The 19,571-nt window shown below is 40.2% G+C and overlaps 1 long non-coding RNA gene across 1 annotated transcript in view; it reads left to right on the top strand.

Moving 5' to 3' along the window:
• The window catches only part of LOC141765008 (uncharacterized), a 34,444-nt gene extending 15,839 nt beyond the window's left edge, over positions 1 to 18,605 (top strand). Inside the window, exon 3 of the long non-coding RNA XR_012593347.1 lies at positions 18,567 to 18,605. This is a non-coding gene — a long non-coding RNA (uncharacterized LOC141765008). The remainder of the gene's footprint in view (positions 1 to 18,566) is intronic.
• Positions 18,606 to 19,571: the final 966 nt, after the last annotated feature.

Below are 19,571 nucleotides of genomic sequence, written 5' to 3'. Positions count from 1 at the left end.
AACATGGTAAAAGCTGTCAGTGTGCTGACTTGACTATAACTTGCCCCAAACTGCATGTGATTATCATAAAGTGGACATGTCTGTAAAGGGGAGACTCGTGGGTACCCATAGAACCCATTTTCATTCACATATCTTGAGGTCAGAGGTCAAGGGACCCCTTTAAAAAATGGCCATTACAGTTTTTCCTCACCAAAATTTACCGTAAGTTTGGAGCCTTATTTAGCCTCCTTCACGAACCATCTGAGAAGCATTTTGGATTCCACACCAGTGATGGAAAGAAATGTGGATAAGGTGCGGTTTTGCTGACGTTGTAAAATGCAACCGTCTTACAGTAATGTTGTCACTAAAGTGAGGCGAGCAAAGAATGAACGGAACAATGTGAATTCAACAACGTAGTTTTGGATCACCCCCCCCTTTCCTTGCACCTTTTTATAAGAAAATAAGTGCGTATAAAATATCTATGTATGTGAATGCATCACGTCTTGAACAAAAAGGCACAAAGTAAATAACTTGATGTGGAGATGAAAAAGAGAGAGAGAGAAAGAGAGAGAGAGAGAGAGAAACAACAGAGGAAGAGAGATGTGTTGCATTGTGGACACAGAGGGGGTTATTATTTTTCGTCTCTGTTGTAACAGCTGTGGTCGTGCGGAGAGAAACCATCAGCACATATTAACACTGCACTGGGCCTTTTATATGTTACGAGTGTTGATTATCCTGATTGCATGAGGAGGGACACGCATACAGAAACACACAGTTTGTAATTTAATGTTTATACGGAGCACATTCCTCCAACTCCCAGCAGCAGCAGAGGACTCTGTCTCTGTAAATGGAGCGTGTAAAGGCTACATGTTAATTACTCAAGAGGACGTCAGAAGGAAAGAAAGACTTATCAACTCCCTGAACTACGTCTGCAGCTCAAACTGGGCTCTCCTACCTCTCTCTGTCCATTTTACACTCCCAGCTCAGTCTGGTGCCAAGTTCTGCCTCGAATCACTGGGATGAAGATTTGTTGCTGCAATCAAGAGATGTGAATGTGAGATTCCGTTGGACGCTCGTCTCCCCGAAGTCATAAGATCTTTGGACATGAAATGCCTTTCCACTTTTGGAAAGCAACACGAGATTTGGCCCATAATGTAACATTTTTTTTGTTCATTTTTTCCTGACTTTAGTGTATTTAGCGGCTCCAGATCTCCTGCTGCTTCATGCATCATTGTGCGTCCAAGACCCAGTTCGTATTCTCTAATGAGAAACATTCGTGTGTTATGGAGGTTATAAAAATAGTCCCTGTTTTTACACTTTTACCTCTCAACTTTTGAAAAATGCAAACCCAAGTACCCATAATTCTGCTGTGACAGCACGGAAAGATGGATTAGTGTGAACCAGCACTCGGGACCAGATTGATGTTTAACAGTCTGGACCAAGCTGTTTTTCTTTTTAAAAATAACATCTGTTTGCAATGTGACCTATTTTGGCCACTTGACTGAAACAAGAAGTCTGCAAAAATGGAGATAGGTCAGCAGTGCTTGTTGCTATAGTGATCAAACCAAACCTCCTGTTTATGGGATGAACATCTTCCTCTTTCCAGTCAGCTATAAACACCAGGACACAACAGTTCTCACAGCATACTGAAACATTTACAACACCTCTGTCTTTGTTTGCTTTGCCCACATGGTGCCATTGATGGCCGACCACACGCAGGTGGGATTCATGATGGAGCGGTAACAGCGTCTATCTGAGGTGTCTCTGTGTTTGCTGATGACGTTTTATGATTTCCTTCAGTGGATTTGCAGGTGTTTGATCGGCGGTGTGTAAAGTTACAGATGTTTTAGAGACAGAAGGAGACTGATGGTCCTTCAACAGATGGGATTGTCTGAAAGAGGAACTAGTAAAAGAGAAATTCACAATAAAGCGGAACGAGTCAAAGCTGTGATAAATCGTTGTTTCCTCCAGTGGTAGAAGACGTACTCTGTGGTTTTCATACTTTTCCTGAAGTAAAAGATCAGTGTAAAAATACTCTGCTACAAGAAAAAGTCCTGCAGTCAACATATTACTTAAGTAAAAGTACAAAAGTATTAGCATCAAAATATACTTAAAGTGCTCATTATGCAAAATGGCTCATTTCAGAATCGTATATCTTATATCACTTGATTATAATTACTGATGGTGGAACTACTTTCAACTACTTTCTATACTGCTGGGTAGCTTAACCTATAGTAATACATCATAATTATTAGTTAATTATATATTAATAATATAAATCTGTAAAGTAAATAGTAACTAATGTTGTCAAAGAAATGTAGCCGAGTCAAAAGTACAATATTGGTTTCCAAAATGGAGTGCAGTAAAAGTATAAAGTAGTATAAAATGGAATTACTCAAGTAAAGTTCAAGTACCACATAATTGTACTTAAGTACGGTACTTGAGTAAATGTACTTAGTTACATTCCACCAGCATGGCGGAATTAGCCAGCTAGCTAACTAGCCATCTGTCCGCTAGTTAAATAGGTAGCTGGCTAATTCCACCATGCTTTAACGCTACACTGGTTACAGAAAATGAGCCTGGCAATAGCAATGTGCTTTCCTACTTCGTAATGTTACTACCCCACTGGTCATTTAGTCGTTACTGCAGAACCTCACCTCGGCGAGTCCACAACTTGCCATAAATCGGTTTAGTTACCGCCAGACGCCGTCCGACTTCCGTAGCTCCTAAAGCAGTGTTATTATGGTAAGGATGTTAACGGCGTTACCACAGTTTTACACTTGGCGGCTCACGTAACCTCAGTCTTGTAAAGGGAGGAGTGAGCGGAGAGGTACTGGGTTGGTTGCAATCTGCAACCACACCACTAGATGTCACTAAATCCTACACACTGTCCATTTTAAGGAGTTAAAAGGCAGGCCACATATTTAAATTGGCGTGAATGAATGTTATAGCTGAATCTTTCATGTGGCTCAAGCCCTTCACACACCAATGAAACCGAAACATTAACGATCAAACACCAATCAGGGAACCGGCTGGAGAGTAGAGTTTGACAAAATCCCTTTGTTTTTATCCGGGCATCTCTCATAAGTGGTAACTAATTCGGAGGTCGGTTTTAATGTTTCCTGGAATATACAAAGGCTTGACCCTGATCTCTCTCTGAACTCCTGCTGAACCGAGAAATCTTCAGGGAATCTCTCTGAGCATGAAAGTATTACAGTTACAGCAGGCTCTGTTTATTGTTTGGATTGAATGATGATGAATATAGTGTATGTAGATTTTTAGGATTTAGAGAACATGATGTGGCTGAATGTCAAAGTATTTGTGTGCGTGCGTCAGAATATTTTGGACATTTATGCAAGGACTGTAACAAAAACACGTGAGTGAGACCTCCTGTCGCTGCATCCATTCCTCTCTTCATCACTAACTCTGACCAGATGTGACCGCTGCCCTTCACCGCTGTTCGTCTCATTCCTTCTCTCTCTCTGCCCATCTTTCTTTCCATCTTTGGTAAACCTTCAGTCTCTCATCACCTTTCCCTCATGTTAACCTTACCTGCCACCTTAAATCATTCTCACATGGCAGAAGCACTGAGACGTATAACGTACAGAAGAGCACTCACATACTCACCTACACCAGAGGTCCTCAACCTAAAGATAGAGAACATACCGAGAATATACCGGGGACCTCTCATGTTTGTCCCTTGGAATAATTTGACGTAGCCTATTTTTTTACATTTCTATAGCTTTCGTTATGTGAAAAAACAAAACGAGAAATTGATTTGAAAGATATTAGACGCATATTAAACATATTTGCAGATTCTAAGAGTTATAGATTTGTTCGATTAGAACGTAATCTATGAACTATTACACCAACCCATTCGTCAGAAAAAGTTTGGGTATTATACGTTTCTGAAAACTACAGGATACGTTGAATGTCGATGTTTCTGAACCCCAAAAAAAGTCTCATAAATACGCTTCGAATCAGCCTCGCATCACGCTTGCAGAAACAAATGCCACGTTGTTAACGTTTTGAAACGATTGGTGAGGTTTAAGCAACAAAAGTACTTAATTATGGTTAGAAAAAAGATCACGGTTTGTGTTAAAATAAAAATTTAACAATGTAACTAAGTAAATAAATAACAACCACCCTGAGTGGACTTTCTTACTTGACGTTATGTAACAAGCGTAACAACGTTAAGTAAAACAATGTTACTAAAATAATGTTACTAAAACGTTTCGTAAAACGTTACATAAAACATTACGTTAAAATAACATAACATAACGTAATGTAACTAAGTAAATAAATAACAACCGTCCTTAGCGGACTTTCTTCTGTAACGTTACGTAACAAGTGTAACATTATAATAACATAATCACTGAAATGATTGAATGTGAAAACTTTTCCCGGACACTCTGGCAGAGTGCCACTGACTCCCCTTTGAGAATCACTGGCCTACAATAAAATATCCATATCACGGTTCAGTAAAGAGAGGCATGTGTTAGTGACCCAGTTGAAAACCTCTGGCATTAGATTTTGATTACAGTCTGAATATGTGTGTGTGTGTGTTTACACTGCGCGTTCCCGTGGTAACAGGTCTGTTGCTACGACTGATCCAGCTCATTTCCTCTCCACAAAGACTCATCATCTGTCATCTGATGAGCCAGGGCTCATCGTGTGTCTTCTTTAAACATGTAGTCTGTACAAGTGTGTGTGTGTGTGTGTGTCTGTATGTGTGTGTTTAGGGCTGCAACTAACGAGTATTTTCACTGTCGTTTAATCAATCGATTATATTCTCGATTAATCGATTAGTTGTTTGGTCTATAAAATGTCAGAAAATGTTGATCAGTGTTTCTCAAAGCCCAAGATGACATCCTCAAATGTCTCTCAAATGTCAACTTAAGTACTGCACTTTACAAGTACTGTAGTAGAAGTACAACATTTCCCTTTGAAATGTACTATAACATTGAACTACTCAGTCACGATTCTGAGGTACTTTACTTAAGTACAGTACTTGAGTAAATATACACATAGAGAAGATGTTAATGAAACAACAATACGTGTGTAAATCTGATTTAGGTGTTGATGACATGACTTGTTTTGGCAAGAAGCCTCTTGACCGTCCATCCGTCAACACAGGTGTCCCAGATGTCTCACTAGAAGACGTTAATGGAGCTCACAGTGTGACGTCTGCTTCAGGAATAATGATATATAACAATAATAATAATAGAGTGAGATACATACGTCCTCCTGCAGCTCAGTGGCTGACAACACAGCGGTGTCTCCAGGAGTTAAAGTGTGGAACATGTGAACTGTATGACAGCAACAACACATGATGAATGATGAATTAAGGTCAGACCTGAGACCCGCGATCCTGACTGACTTTACATTCTTTGAGAGGCTCTAGTAGGTTCAGTTTTAGGGCTAGAGTGAAGACACAGATATCATATGAAACTAGAAAACCTAAGGAATCCATTGGTACCAGTCTGGCATAGACATTTTAAAAGGGGTCCCTTGACCTCTAACCTCAAGATATGTGAATGTAAATGGGTTCTATGGGTACCCACGAGTCTCCCCTTTACAGACATGCCCACTTTATGATAATCATATGCAGTTTTTTTCATGCAGTATAAATGTGTTGTCTCCTATTCTAAAATGGTGTGTTTGAATATTTCTGCATACTGGGGTCCCTAAACAGTCTTGAATTACATGAATTGGGTATCACTGTAAAGTTGAGACTCTTGTGGATCCAATGAGCCCAACTGTATTCATGTGTGATGATGTTAGTCCCCATGAAACTGGACGTCACTGTATAAAATGACCTGTGGTGACCTCTAGTATAATCAGTCTCGTGAAACTTTACAGCCACAAACTAGAGACCTAGAGCATTCAGAGGATGGATGGCTTTCCTAGCTAGATTGACAATAAGGGGGTTTCTGAGCAGTTTACACAACAGAAGTGCTCGCCATCCAATCTCAGAAAAATGCAATTCTTGCAGAAATCTCCAAATGTCAAAAGTTTTTGATCCGAAATCACAGCATGGCTTTTTCTATGGTGTTCCTCAAGGTCATTGTGTGTTAATGTGGTATTTTGGAGGAAGTATTGATTATTTTGATCAATTCTCAATAGGTAAAAATGTGTTAAATTTAGCACCAAATCTGTGTAACAAATGATATCAACCTAAAATTGCTGCAACGACTTATGAGACATAATAGAGATTAATTAATTCACGTTTATTTCTGATTTATGACTAGACAAACTTGACACACAGTGCTGAGCTGCATCTCAAATTAATCTTCAGGTTCTCAGCTTTCAGATGATGTACACCACTTCTATGTGACATCTACTGTTGACCTGCTATCTCCCCCTAAAGACCCCCTGTACCCCCCCAAAAAAGACAAAACCGGGTCTATTGTGGGTCTCAGAGGGTTAAATGGCTCAGTTAGTGGTTTCACCAGATCAGTGAGTGACGTAATGAACACTGTGCTGTTTACATCCCAGTGGTGGTCAGTGGTCTCTTTACTAAGACCTCTAATGACTTTAATGCATTTTAATTTCCATTTGGATCTTGTTGAGGTCATGTTTGGTGGTTTCAAACAGGAGACCACCCTTTCTCTCTCTTCAGCCACTAATTGGTTTCACTCTTTTCAGGCCTGTTTTCTGTTTCTATCTCTCTGCCTTCTTTTTCTTTCTCTCTGGTTTTTATGATGTTTCTTATAAAATATGAGATTTTGTGAAGCGTAACGTCTTCGCTTATGACGGAGCTTTTAAATGACAAAGTTGTGGAATAATTTACTCAAGTAAAAGAACAGTTAATGAAATCCTGCTGGCCAAGTCACTGGATATTTAGTAAATCCAGTATGTGATAGTTGCATCTTTCATACGTGTTTGTAGAAATAAGAGTCATTCCTGGTGTGGCGGCGTGAACTTGCACTGATGTTTGTCACTGTGTGTGCTTTGGCGCTATCACCAGGACTCTTCAAGTCAGAAATGCCAAAATCTAAACATACGTAGGGCTTTAATTCCCTGTATTTTCCTGCCTAAATATTTTATATTGTATGTCAACAGTCTGCATGTTCTTGTTCTGTAGCATATCTGATTTTGTTCCTTGGAGTTAACAAAGCCAACCACTTAGACCGTGGTTGGATTTCTACAGATGCAAGATACAGATGCGGATTTCAAAGTGTCTTTTTGCGTCACTCTCAACGCGACGCACAGCGACGACGTCAAGTCCAGAGTGATGGAAGTGCTGAGCAGAATCCATGCTGCTACTAGCAGAGAGCTACTGTATGGAGGACAACAGAGGAGGGGAGTTTGTGGACAGTGAAATAAATTCTCTTCTGGCACTTTGGGAGGAGGCAAAGCTGGAGGACAATTTATCAAGAGATGTCTCGTGGCGTGGAAGAAAGGGGGGTTCCGTAGGTTGTGGTTGCAGTGCCAAAGAAAAATACAAAATCTGAAAACTAAATTCAAGGAAATTGAAGATGGCAATAACTAAAGCGGATGATGGACCTCCATTTCTGATGCTTCTATGTTGGAAAGCGGCGTCACAAGCGTAGCGACGTAGCTACTGGCGCCTACGTCATTACCACAGCAACCCATGCAGATAGGTTGGTGTTGTCTGGACCAAGCCCCCAGGAAGAGAGCCGGTCATTGATGCAAATGTTCGTAGTGGCCAAACGGCGGTACTAAAACTTCCGTGTCCGTCACATGATGCCATTGGGCCAAAAAGTAACTCAGCGGATAATTTTTTTTGAGGTGAATCAACTTCCCAGTACGAAAACTTGGAATAGTCCTTATTTAAATTATTAGGTCCTAAAAGTTGTAAAACGCACTAATTGCTGAATATAGACCCATACCGAGGCTAGAGCGAGAGCTGGGAGGCGGGGTTAGCGAGCCACGACGACAGCGTGACGGCTGTGACCCCATGACCCCGTGACCAAGCCATGTGACTGCGCGGACGCTACTGCGCCTGCTCTGTGAGCCCAATGCATGCAGAAGATCCGGGTACTTTTCCACTCGGAAGTGGAGCTATTTTCAAAGGAATGAATGGGGCCCCGCCTCCAACGCTGTATCCGGTTCTCTTTATACATCCATGGTTGGTGTTGTCTGGACACAAAAATCTGATCTGATCACTTGCAAATAACAGTGTGGACAGAGTCTAGGCAAGATTGCCTGCAGTCTGAACGTAGCCTTTGTGTTGCTTTTTTTAAAGGACCATTTAGTTTTTTTTACTGTCATTCATTTCCACGAACGCACACAACACACGAACAGTACTGGTGAGAAGTTGTTTCACCTGTTAAACATCTTTCATCACACATTGTGATAAACACTCTTTCACGTGAACCTCAACATCAGTGATTCAGCAGTATGAGGCTGGAGGTCTACTCTGGCGGGGGGGGCTCAGTGCCAACTGTTGAAAGACAACACCGGTGAGAACGCAGCTCTGGCGCGGCCCGCCGTATCAGCAGCACAGACCACCCGCCTCCCTCGACCCGCCGCTCTCATACCAACAGGTATTTTTAGCAGCTTAGGGAGAAATACAGCCTGGATCTTCCTCAGCTCGCTTGATTACTCAGTGTTGTTCCCTGGCTCGATCCTTCTCTGCTTTCACACACACACGAAGGCTTACGAATCATTGCGTCTTTATCTGAGAAGCAGATTACAGTTTAGTTACAAGCAACTGAAAAGCTGTTTTATTGGGAGCGATGCAGCATAGTGATGGGACGTCATGATTAGATGATGCAAGATGCAATTTTCATTCATTTGGTCGTCATTCTTCTGTGCTTCCACACTGTTGTTGTTACTTTTTATAATTCTACTTTAAAGCCCTCCCTCTGGCAGTGAGAGTAATTACACAAAAACTGTCAACGCTGCTTATGACGTATGCCTGCAGGTGAGCTCGCAGCATCTCACCCGCCCCCCCGGTCGTGGATAGGAGGGAGCCTGCAAATAGCCAAATCTGATATGAGATCTGCAAAAACTCTCGCGAGACTCGCTGCCCGACGACCTTTCCTAACCTGAACCATTCGAGTAACCTGAACCATTCGAGATCCATACCTAACCTTAACTATCTTGCAAGAGTTTCCCCAATTTGCTGGCTACCTTCTAGCCCAAAAAATGAATAAATAAATAAATGACTCAATAAATATATAAATATGTCATTAAATATAGTAAAAATAATATGAAAAATAAATGTAGCCATAATTAATAGATAAAATATGACATAAATTGATATTTCTGTATTAATTTCCTTATTTATTTACTCTTCCGTTTAATTTTTATTTATTTATGTATTTATTTTTATTAATTTTGTGATAGCCCCCTCATTTGCATAACAAGGCAGAAATACATAAAGAAATGTGTAAAGAAAAGAATACAGAAATAAAGAAGTTTAGGGAAATAAATAAGGGGTGAAATGCAAATGGAAAGTCATGCAGAAATAAATAGATAAATAAATAAATGCGTAAATACATACATTTAAAAATAAATAGAAAATAAAGGCAAAATTAATAAATAAATAAATATATAGTTTTTTAGAATTAATAAAAATACATACATAAGTAAATAAAAGGGAAAATTAAACAGAAGAATAAATAAATAAAGGAATTAACACAAAGATAAATACACAAAAAAGCAAAGTAAAACAGAAATATCAATTTATGTCACATTTTATCAATTAATTAATGACTAAATTTATTTGAAATATTATTTTTGCTACATTTAATTTAATATTTATTCATCTATCAAGTCATTTATCTATTTATTGATTTATTTTGGATTTTGGCAGGTTCTGTCCTCCATAGATATCAAGTAAGCAGTCAGTCACCACACACAGTCTGAAACACACGTCTCCTTCTCCAACAATAATAAAGACAGGCCTTGACTCACTTCTTCCAGCTTCTCCTCTCTCTTCATCTCCACCTTTCGGGACTTTCCCTCGTCCTCCTCCTTCGTTCCAAACGCCGTCCTGGTTTATGATAAATCTCCCCTCTGAATCTTTCCACCCACACAACCTTCTCCACCCAATCGTTCCCCCCTTTTTCACCATTTTTCTCCTCATAGGTCATTCATTATCTGCGGGTTGGAGCTATAAACAAAACTAATACATGATAGATTTAAAAACTGATGTGTCTTGAATATATAAAGTATGTTTCCACGTGTCCCTGCCCAACATGTCAGCTCAACCCACGGCTGGAATAAGTCACATCTCACTGACTACTTCTGAGCTCAGCAGGTTCGACATGAACGCCAACTAACTCACCAACTTATAATAGTCCACTTCTTTCCTGAACCGCAGCCCAAAAAGGTTCCTGGTTCCAAAAGCAACAAGTTGTGGGGAGAGTTAGTCAGTTTCCAGTGGTTTGCGTCTGAGTCCCACTTTAGCTACTGGACAGAGAGAAGCACTTAACCTGTCTGCCTCAGTAAATATCCCAGTGTTGCCTCTCTGGACTCTAGCACAACAATATGAAGCTGAAAGTCACCCGAGGTCTGCTGGAAGGCAAATAAACCCAACGGACAGCTGACGCGTTACTGTATCTGAGCAGAAATGACCAAGAAGTGTGATACATGTGAGTGAAATGAAGCAGTGATGGTTAAGTAGTGTTGCACGGTATACGGATACTAGAAAGGTATTGCGATACCCTGCCGTTAAAGACTGCACGATATCCCGTTATATTAGTACCGGTACTTTAAGAATGACAGTGTCTTAATACGAGCCGTGAGTTGCGTCGATGTGCAACCGCATGTGTGTGTGTCTACAGCGCCATCAGGATTGGGATCCAGTCAAAAAATAAACTGTAGTGATAACCAGAAGGATGGAGTCAACAAGTGATGTTGAAAAGAAGATTAAAGCAGGTCATGAACCGTTCACTGGCTGCACAATCCCGCTCCAACTGGTGTCTCTATCAGCAGAACTCCTTTAAAAAAACAAGGAAAATAACAGCGCGTCTCTAATTACCGATCAAATGTACCGATAACATCAACCGTCTTTTTTTAATCTGTCCGAACATCTCCTGTAACACATAATCCACCAAAGAGCAAGTGTTGTTAAAGTATTGTTTTACTGTGTGTCTCTGTAACGTAGAGGAAAAGCAGTCCGGTGAGAGTGACTCTTCTCTCTCTTCACACTACTTCGACACAACACAGCTCTTTCTACAGTTACTGTGGTGTCTTCCTGATTTTAGCAACTTTTCTCTCATCAACTTCTCACAGAACTCTTGTTGTCTTCCGTGCTGCAGTACCACTCTCCGCCTGAACTGTTACTGATGCGCTAGTGGGGGCGCTGTTTTACAAAAAAAAAAACAGAATCAGAAATATTTTATTGATCCCTGGGGAGAAATTACAGTTGTTCCATTTTAGAATAAAAATATATATAAAAATAGAGAATCAGAAAAATATACGGATATAATATATGTGTACATTCTCAAAAATAAATGCCAATATAAAATTAACTATCAAATAAATCACATAAACACAAGTATAGAGGACATCAGATTACTGCATACCATTTAAATTTTTTTAATTAATACATTTTTGATTTTAAACTTTTCTTAATTTAGAAAAAAATAATTTTAAGTTCCATGTTCTGTCATCTATTGTTTCATTACTTTTCCTGATGTTTTAGATTTTTGCCGTGGTATCGTTTCAGTATCGGTATAGAGATATTTAGGCAGGGTATCATATCGAAGTCAGAATTTTTCAGTTAAATTTAATTGTTAAAGGTCCTATACTTCTTTTCTACTGTGCATCCTGGACGGATGTTGAAAGTGGACGTTTTATTCAGATTTGTACCATATCATATATCGTAGTGTCATCACTGTATTTGCCGTTGAGTAGCTCCGCTGGAGTAATTATGTCACATATTATCTTTTAATATGTCATCTCTTTTTTTAGATTTGGCGTATGCACCAGTATCACACTGTTTTATAGTTAGAATGTTATCAGTCATAATATAGACGGGGGGAAGGGTGATGAGCTGGAGCCAGTTAGAACAGAGATGAATGTGTGAAGCCAGCGGCTCACTGCCAGTGTTTGAGTGTGTACAGTTAGTGTGTGTACAGTTAGTGTGTGTGTGTGTGTGTGTGTGTGTGTGTGTGTGTGTGTGTGTGTGTGTGTGTGTGTGTGTGATCAGGGGTGAAGGACGACTCTCGTCCTCCTCCCCCTGCTGGCTCCATCCCAGATAGATCGTGGGAAGATACTCCTGCCTGAAAACAAAAACAAACAGATAAATAAAATGAGATGGAATAAATAAACCAATTCATCGACTATATTTAGATACAGATGACGAAGGAGACCCTCCTCCTCCCTCTGTGTGTATTTCAGTGTTTGTAAGGAGTATTTGTATTTCTTCTGGTTGTTTCAGATTATCGACTATTAATACATAATATAAACAGACTTATATACAATTTCTCAGCACCAGTGTTGGAAAAGTACATCAGTGGCTATAAAGTAAATAAGTTGAGGCTGGCCCGACACTAAAAGATTTTTCAAATCAAATTCAAATCCGCACACATAACGACATGTTCTGTTAAATGTATTAGTTTTGTTCCTGTAGTGTGTGGAGAGCAACAATTTGGCCAAAACAGCCAAAACACCACAAACTAACAGTTTCATGCATGAACAACAAGAGTCCCCACTAAAAAACAGATCAAACGTGACTTTAGTGTAAAGAAACATGGCGGACGACGAGCAGGAAGAATTAGCGATGTTAGTTTTGACTTTGTACAGAAAATTGACGAAGGATGGATGGATGAAGTCATGGAGACATGTTGAATAAACACTCGTGTTGTTGCCACAAATCAACAACTTGGTCCTCCATTTCTGAGCTCCATCTCACTACTACTTTATGCTTCACGTTTAGCATTAGCTCATGCATTAGCCGCGGCCGCCATGACAACGGTGGCCCTCCTTCCTTCTTCAGTCAGCTTGGTTCTCTATTGGCTGTCGTTCTTTCCCACGTGACGGCGTCATCGTCTGTCCTCGGGGTTCCTTTACACACAGCAGGAGATCCCATCATAAATACTGAACATGTTTAATATTTACGATTTGAAATCGGTGCGGCTAGGATGGACTTCTGAGCCGATCGGGGGATGTAAAAAACACTCCTAACATCTGCACCTCACACCACAGGAACATCTGGAAAGATCATCTTTAGAACCATCAAACAATCAGGGCTTTGCTGTTGATTATCAGGAGGAATCAGACCCCAAATCAGCTTGATTCTCGTGTAGTGTGTACCCCGCATTAAGCGCTTCATTTAAAAGTTATATAAACAAGATTCTTTTGATGTAAAGAAGCCTTACTGTAGTTCTGTGTGGTCATGTGTGGCCCAGACCACCTCTGAATGTGGTCTGAAAGATCCGATCTCAATGTGTCCTCAATGCGTCTTGAGTGCGTTCACACCTGTACTTAGAGCTGTCCACTTGAGATCCGATAACTGAGGATGCATGTTAATACCAGGTCTGAACAGGGCCAAACAGATGACTGAGATGTCCCATTACCACCCACATTGTTTGATTGACAAGTGGTCGACTGGTGGGAAGTGCAGTGCGTAAACACGAAGGAGACTTTGGCACCAAAGATGGAGATGGAATAACAAAAAAACTATTATGGACTGCCACTTTGAATTTGTAAGACAGCATCCTGTAGGAACCCTCAGCTCTGCCTCTCTCTCCACCATTCATCCACAGAGAGAGGTGGCTGAAAACAACACACTACTAACTGGAGACAAATGGTGTTGGTCATAGAGTGTTTCTGTGTGAACGTGCGGTGGGGAAGGCGGGGGCGTCGGAGCTCGAGGGGAGTGGGACAACTCTCCAGGGTAGTGTACCGAAGTTAAGTGGGGGGGAGGAGAAAATGAGGGCAGAAAGTGAAGGAATACAGAGAGAAAGAGAGAGGGAGAGGTGGCTCTGTGGGTCCAAGTGTAAACAGTGAGCCAGCGTATGAACGTGTGCGGGGGCGCCGGGGTGAAACGGAGAACGATAAGGAAGATGGAGGGATGGAAGGAAGGAAGCAGAGAGAGAAAGTTAGGAAGGTTTATTATACAAACAGACCTTGTCCTCATTTTCTCTCTCTCTCTCTCACATAAAAGATAACAGAGTTATGAAAGTTAACACAAACTGACTTTGTACTCGGTCTCCGTCTAACACACACAGTGGATGCCACACGCCTCCTCTCAGTGGGCCACACACCACCACATGCCGGGTCCACATGTGTGCTGAGAGAGTCCAGAATCCAAACCATCCACCTACACACACTCACACAAAACAAAAACACTCACAAATACCTCGTCCACAAAAGCCAGCACCTAAATACACACACTGGCAGCCAAGCTCAACACACACACACACACACACACACACACACCTCCCCACATACGGTACGCTCATGCTCCCTGTGTACACACTCGGAGGCCCAGGACGGAGGACGAGGGGATTTCCAGCCTGATGCTCCACAGCTGCGGGACGGCACCCAGCGCACCGCCAACCTGACGCACAGTGATGACCTAAACGACTGGGAGGAACTGAGAAAACAAACTGCACACGATCAGAAGCACAACTTTGACTTTGAGCTTTATTCTGAAAAGACGAGAAGAAGAAGTAGATGATACAGATGTAACATTTCCACGTAAACGTGCTGCGAGAAAAAGAGGAGTCCTGAAAGCTTAGTTATTTTACATTTTCAAGATCCAAAAACATTTAAAACATTCATTTTTTTTGGTTGCAAACTTCAAAGCAGAGAATTAGAAGACATTACTGTAAACTGTGACATAGATTTGATGATTAAGATGACAAGACAACAGGACTGAAGGATTATTAGCTGATTGAAAGAAGACTTTACATTTTCTGAGATGAGATTACTGTCCTTTGTTCCAACCCTGGTCTCCCAGGGCGTCCAATACACAAAGACGCTTGGTCTCAGCATCCTTGGGCGTCTTCATACCAACGCACAAGGCACTCTTTAGCGTCTGTATGAGATGCACCAGGCTTTCAACTGACTCCAATGTAAATCCATCCGCATCATTATTAGGGGCCGCACACATGCTGCATCTAAAAACGTGTGGAAAACGCAAGCCGTGTCGCTTTCATCCTTTTATCCAAGGTGCTTGGGAGGTTGCGCTCCTGTTGCGCCTGAAACCAAAAGTTGAGTGATTTTTACTGATGACGTTATGTCACGTGACGCTACATCAGTGAGTCACATGACATTATATCCGAAGCTTAGGTTACGTTACAAGCATAACCTAAGCTACAGATGTGGCGTCGTATTTTAGTGTATTTTAAGTCAAACCATGATGTTCCTAACCCTAACCAAATAGTTTTGTTGCCTAAACCTGCCACCATTTCACAATGTCACACATGCATGAACCTTCAGAGTCAAGATACTACTCAAAAGGCTGCCCCTGGCAAAAATATGATGAGTAGGGATGAGATTGCGTTGTTGTGAAAGTTGTTTTATCATGTTTTTCAAGAGAGCACACGCCAGGTACCTTGATTAATACTGTACTAGTTGGATATTACATTATCTTACATTAATCCCTAGACGTCTACACTAATCTAACCCAGCACAGTCCTCAACAACTATGTCCATATTGGACGATTCGGCAACTCATTTAGCATTTAGTGCAGGAAGTAGTGTTACCATCATATGGCAAGACCGATAGTAAGGATGCTCATCAGACTTTCATGCAAGACAAGTACAAACCCTTCGTACCCCGTAATGCACATTTAAATGCACATATTTCTTTGCTAAGTGGCTGTAAAGAGTAAAAAGCACAGCGAGGATTCCCGTCAGACATCCAAAAAACTATTAAAGGCTGCAAATCAATCAGTCGGTGTGCTCCAGTCGCCTTTATTGCCCCTCAAACCTGATTCAGCTGCATACCGCTGGAAGACATATCTGTGAGACTTTGTCTCCAGATATCTCCCTCCCTAAGTCTCTGAACACCTCCCCTGCAAACTTTCCCAGGTCATTAAAGAGAAAATACTGTGTTCTGAATTATTAGTGAAATGGGAGAGAGGGAATAACACGTTTTCTCTTGGTGGTTGTGATGATTCTACCTTTCCTGTCAGCAGGGGAGCGCTCAGCTGCCAAATAAACAGCTAGCTGTGTAATATTTCACCCCAGAACCATCTCCGCATCCAATATAAGGTCATCTGATGTAGAATGAAACTTCCTCCAATGTGCATCAACTAGTTTTTCATCATGAGGAGTGAGAAGAGTGTATTTCAAAGCATCTTGAAGTCATCATTAGTCATTTATCCTCTTGGGTCAATGAATTTCTTCACTAAATGTGTCATGGCAATCTAAGTGTTTACTTGAGAGTCCATTGCACATTTTTAAACTTTTTTTGTTTACAATTTAATGAATAAATAACAGGAAATAACTGGGCTGGCCCACACAGAGATTTATAAAAATCTTAACAGATGTGTAAAATGTGAGAGAGCCCACACAAAACCACATGTAATGATAAATCTAACAGTTTTGTTCCTATAGTGTGTGGAGAGCAATGAGTGTGATTTTGCCTCCGTGGCTGTCTTCAGGGTTTCCCCCTCACAACAGTATATCGGTTCATATATATTGAACGTTTTTAATATTTAGATTGGGGGATGTAAAAAATGCTCTTAACCTAATCAACCTCACAGCAAAGGAAAATCTGGCAAGATAATGTTTAGAACCAAAAAAAAATAATTGTAGCTTTGATGACTGTTGATTAAAGGAGGGAATCGGGCCCAGGTCCTTGATTTGAGTCGTGTGTACTCACATGAGAGACTTTTCCATTTTATTTATTTATGTATTTATTTTTATTAATTCTTAAATGTATTAATTTATTTGTACATATATTTTTGCATTTATTTTTTTCATTAAATACACATATTTAAAAATAGTTATAAAATAATTAAGAAATAAATGCAAAAATAAATTAATATTAAGTGGATATTAAATTAATATTAATATTCACAGATATGTATTTATTTTTATTAATTCTTAAATGTTTTAATTTTTTTGTGCATTTATTTGTTATTTATTTTTGCATTTATTTTTTTGTTAAATACACATATTTAAAAATAAATATAAAATAAATATAAAATAAGTGCAAAAATAAATGAGTAAATAAAAAACAAATGCAAAAATGAATTAATTTATTTAAAAATTAATAAAACAAATACCTCAATAAATAAAAAAGGGGAAAATTCAAAAGAAGCATACATAAATAAGATAATTAATATAAAAATAAATTAATAATTAATAATTAAGCAAATTAAAACAGTAATATCAATTTACAGTATGTCACATTTTATCAATTAATTAATGACTATATTTATTTTTAATATTATTTTTGCTACATTTAATGACATTTATTTATCGAGTCCTTTATTTATTCATTAATTTATTTTCAATTTTGGCAGGTTCCGTCCTCCATAGGTTTGGAGACGCTTTGGATATAGATGGTTGGTACAGAAGTTGGATTTGAGTTGAATGTGCTGAGTGTTGGAGGATGAGAGCAGGATTCAGGGAAGATGAGGAAAGAAAAGGTCACTGAGGAGAAATCCTCTGCATCACTGATGTTATTAAAGCAAATAATCCACCAAGAACCAGTTAAATTCCAGTGAAAAGGAAAACATCTCTCACTTCTCAGATTGCTCTTGACAATTCAATCCCCTTTTCATTTCTCATCTTTCACAGCCCAGTGCCCCTTGGCCTTACTCAGCACTTCTTTTTATGAAGTCTCTTTCTCGCTCTCTCTGCTGTTTTGTTTTCAGTCACTGCACTCAAAGAGCTGCCAGAAGCAATTTAACTACTCTCATATGTCCAGCTCAAGATGTCCACTTCTCACTGTGGGTTGCTCAACTATTTCACATTGCATGCAATCTGAAACTGATCTCCTCCGTCTGTTACCGGGCTTATCCAAAGAATACACACTTCTGAATAACAGTTTTCAGGTCAGCTAAAAGGTAGACAATTAAAAAGGGTAGAGGGGTTGTTACCGGAAGATTGCACCACTGGGTGAAGCACTTAGATCTGCATTAATCAATAGTTTTATATTAATAATTGATTACATGATTAGATGTAATATAAACGCATGCTCACAGAGAGAGATATCACTCACTGGGTAGCCGACTAAGTGAACGCAGAAATCACTGTCGGAAGGTCCACCACGAGCATTTTACCATGTTATCCAGACCTACATGCACCTATTCGGGATACAACATCGTAGGTGTGTTTGATTTGTGTCACTTAGCGTGCTCGCCGGGTGGAGCATTAAACCAGTGCCTTCCTGTGGCCGCAGACAAACCAGCAGCTTCTTCTCAACTGCAGCTGATTTATCTCCTTTCTGTCTTCTGTTCCATTCTCTCACATTTTATTTTGTTTTTATTCTGTAACGGATGCAGCTTGAAATGTTGTGAAGTGCATTGATATAAAAAAAATACTAGTATAAGATAATAAAAAAAGACTTGTTATAGTAACACAAAGAAATGTAAGTTGTTGCTTCCTCCCTGGCAAATATGTCAACAAATGTAACACATCCAGCAGACACAGAGCAACATTTTCACTGATTTGTTGTCTCCTTTTTGCTTTTTGTTCACCAGGTTGTTGCTAACTTTTGCTGGCTGCTTTTGGTGGATTGGTTATACTGGGACCAGAGAGGCTGCATAACATGCGTTGAGATAGAACGAGCAGAGAAGTTGAACCAGAATCAGATTGGGGAGGACTTCAGACCGGTGAGTACAACAACACGCTCATTGTACCAAAGCTTTTCTTTGTGCTGTGATATGTGTGTTTGTGGCTGCATCCGCTGTGGAGTTAATATGGTTTAAACACGTCGGTGACGTCGGTGACGTCAGATGGGGGAACATAGAGGTAGAGGGAAATAAGGTACCATGGGGTCCACCAAAACCCAGAGTTTCTCCAGAGTAGAGCTTCAGTTGCCAACAGTAGAAGACTGTGGTGCACCGGGCAGCTTCCGAGTGTGAATTTATCAAATTGTATGAAGCAGTATGGTGCTAAAACAAGCACGCATACTTAGCAAAAACTGTTCAAACAAGCACGCATACTTAGCAAAAACTGTTCCTGGAAAATGTAAACCCCAAAAACATAGTTACAACACCACAATTGCTTTTTGCGTGAAAAGAGTCGGGTCCTCCGCTCCTGCAAGAATCAAACCGTCGGCCTGATGCCAGAAAGTTTTCCACTCTACAGCATTTAGCAGCCATTAAGACGGGCCCTCGCTATGATCAAAGTGATTATCTGGGCCCCGTTGTTGTCTTTGGCCAGTGGTTTCACAGCACATTGAGAATAATGCTCAGTCTGGAGAAGCCATTAGGAGTCAGCATCAACAACCTCAGGACACAGAGTCTGACTGAAGCGAGCAGAGCTGAGTCAGAAAAATATACCAGGTCTGTTGATGGAGGCCGCATGAGAGGATGGGGGAGATAAAGTGGGGAGATGAAGAATACAGAGGAAAGAATAATATGTGAAAGGGTTGGAGAGAGGGAGGAAAAGAGCGACAGCTTTAACAAGTTACCCCTCAGAGATCCATTTGCAGTTTTGTTGCATGTTCTTCTTCATCTTTTTACTTTCTGCTTCTTATTAAA

This window comes from Sebastes fasciatus, chromosome 3, assembly GCF_043250625.1.
Source record: "Sebastes fasciatus isolate fSebFas1 chromosome 3, fSebFas1.pri, whole genome shotgun sequence".
Taxonomy (NCBI): Eukaryota; Metazoa; Chordata; class Actinopteri; order Perciformes; family Sebastidae; genus Sebastes; species Sebastes fasciatus.
Note: the sequence above shows the minus strand (reverse complement) of the source record. Positions and strands in the feature narration are given on the sequence as shown.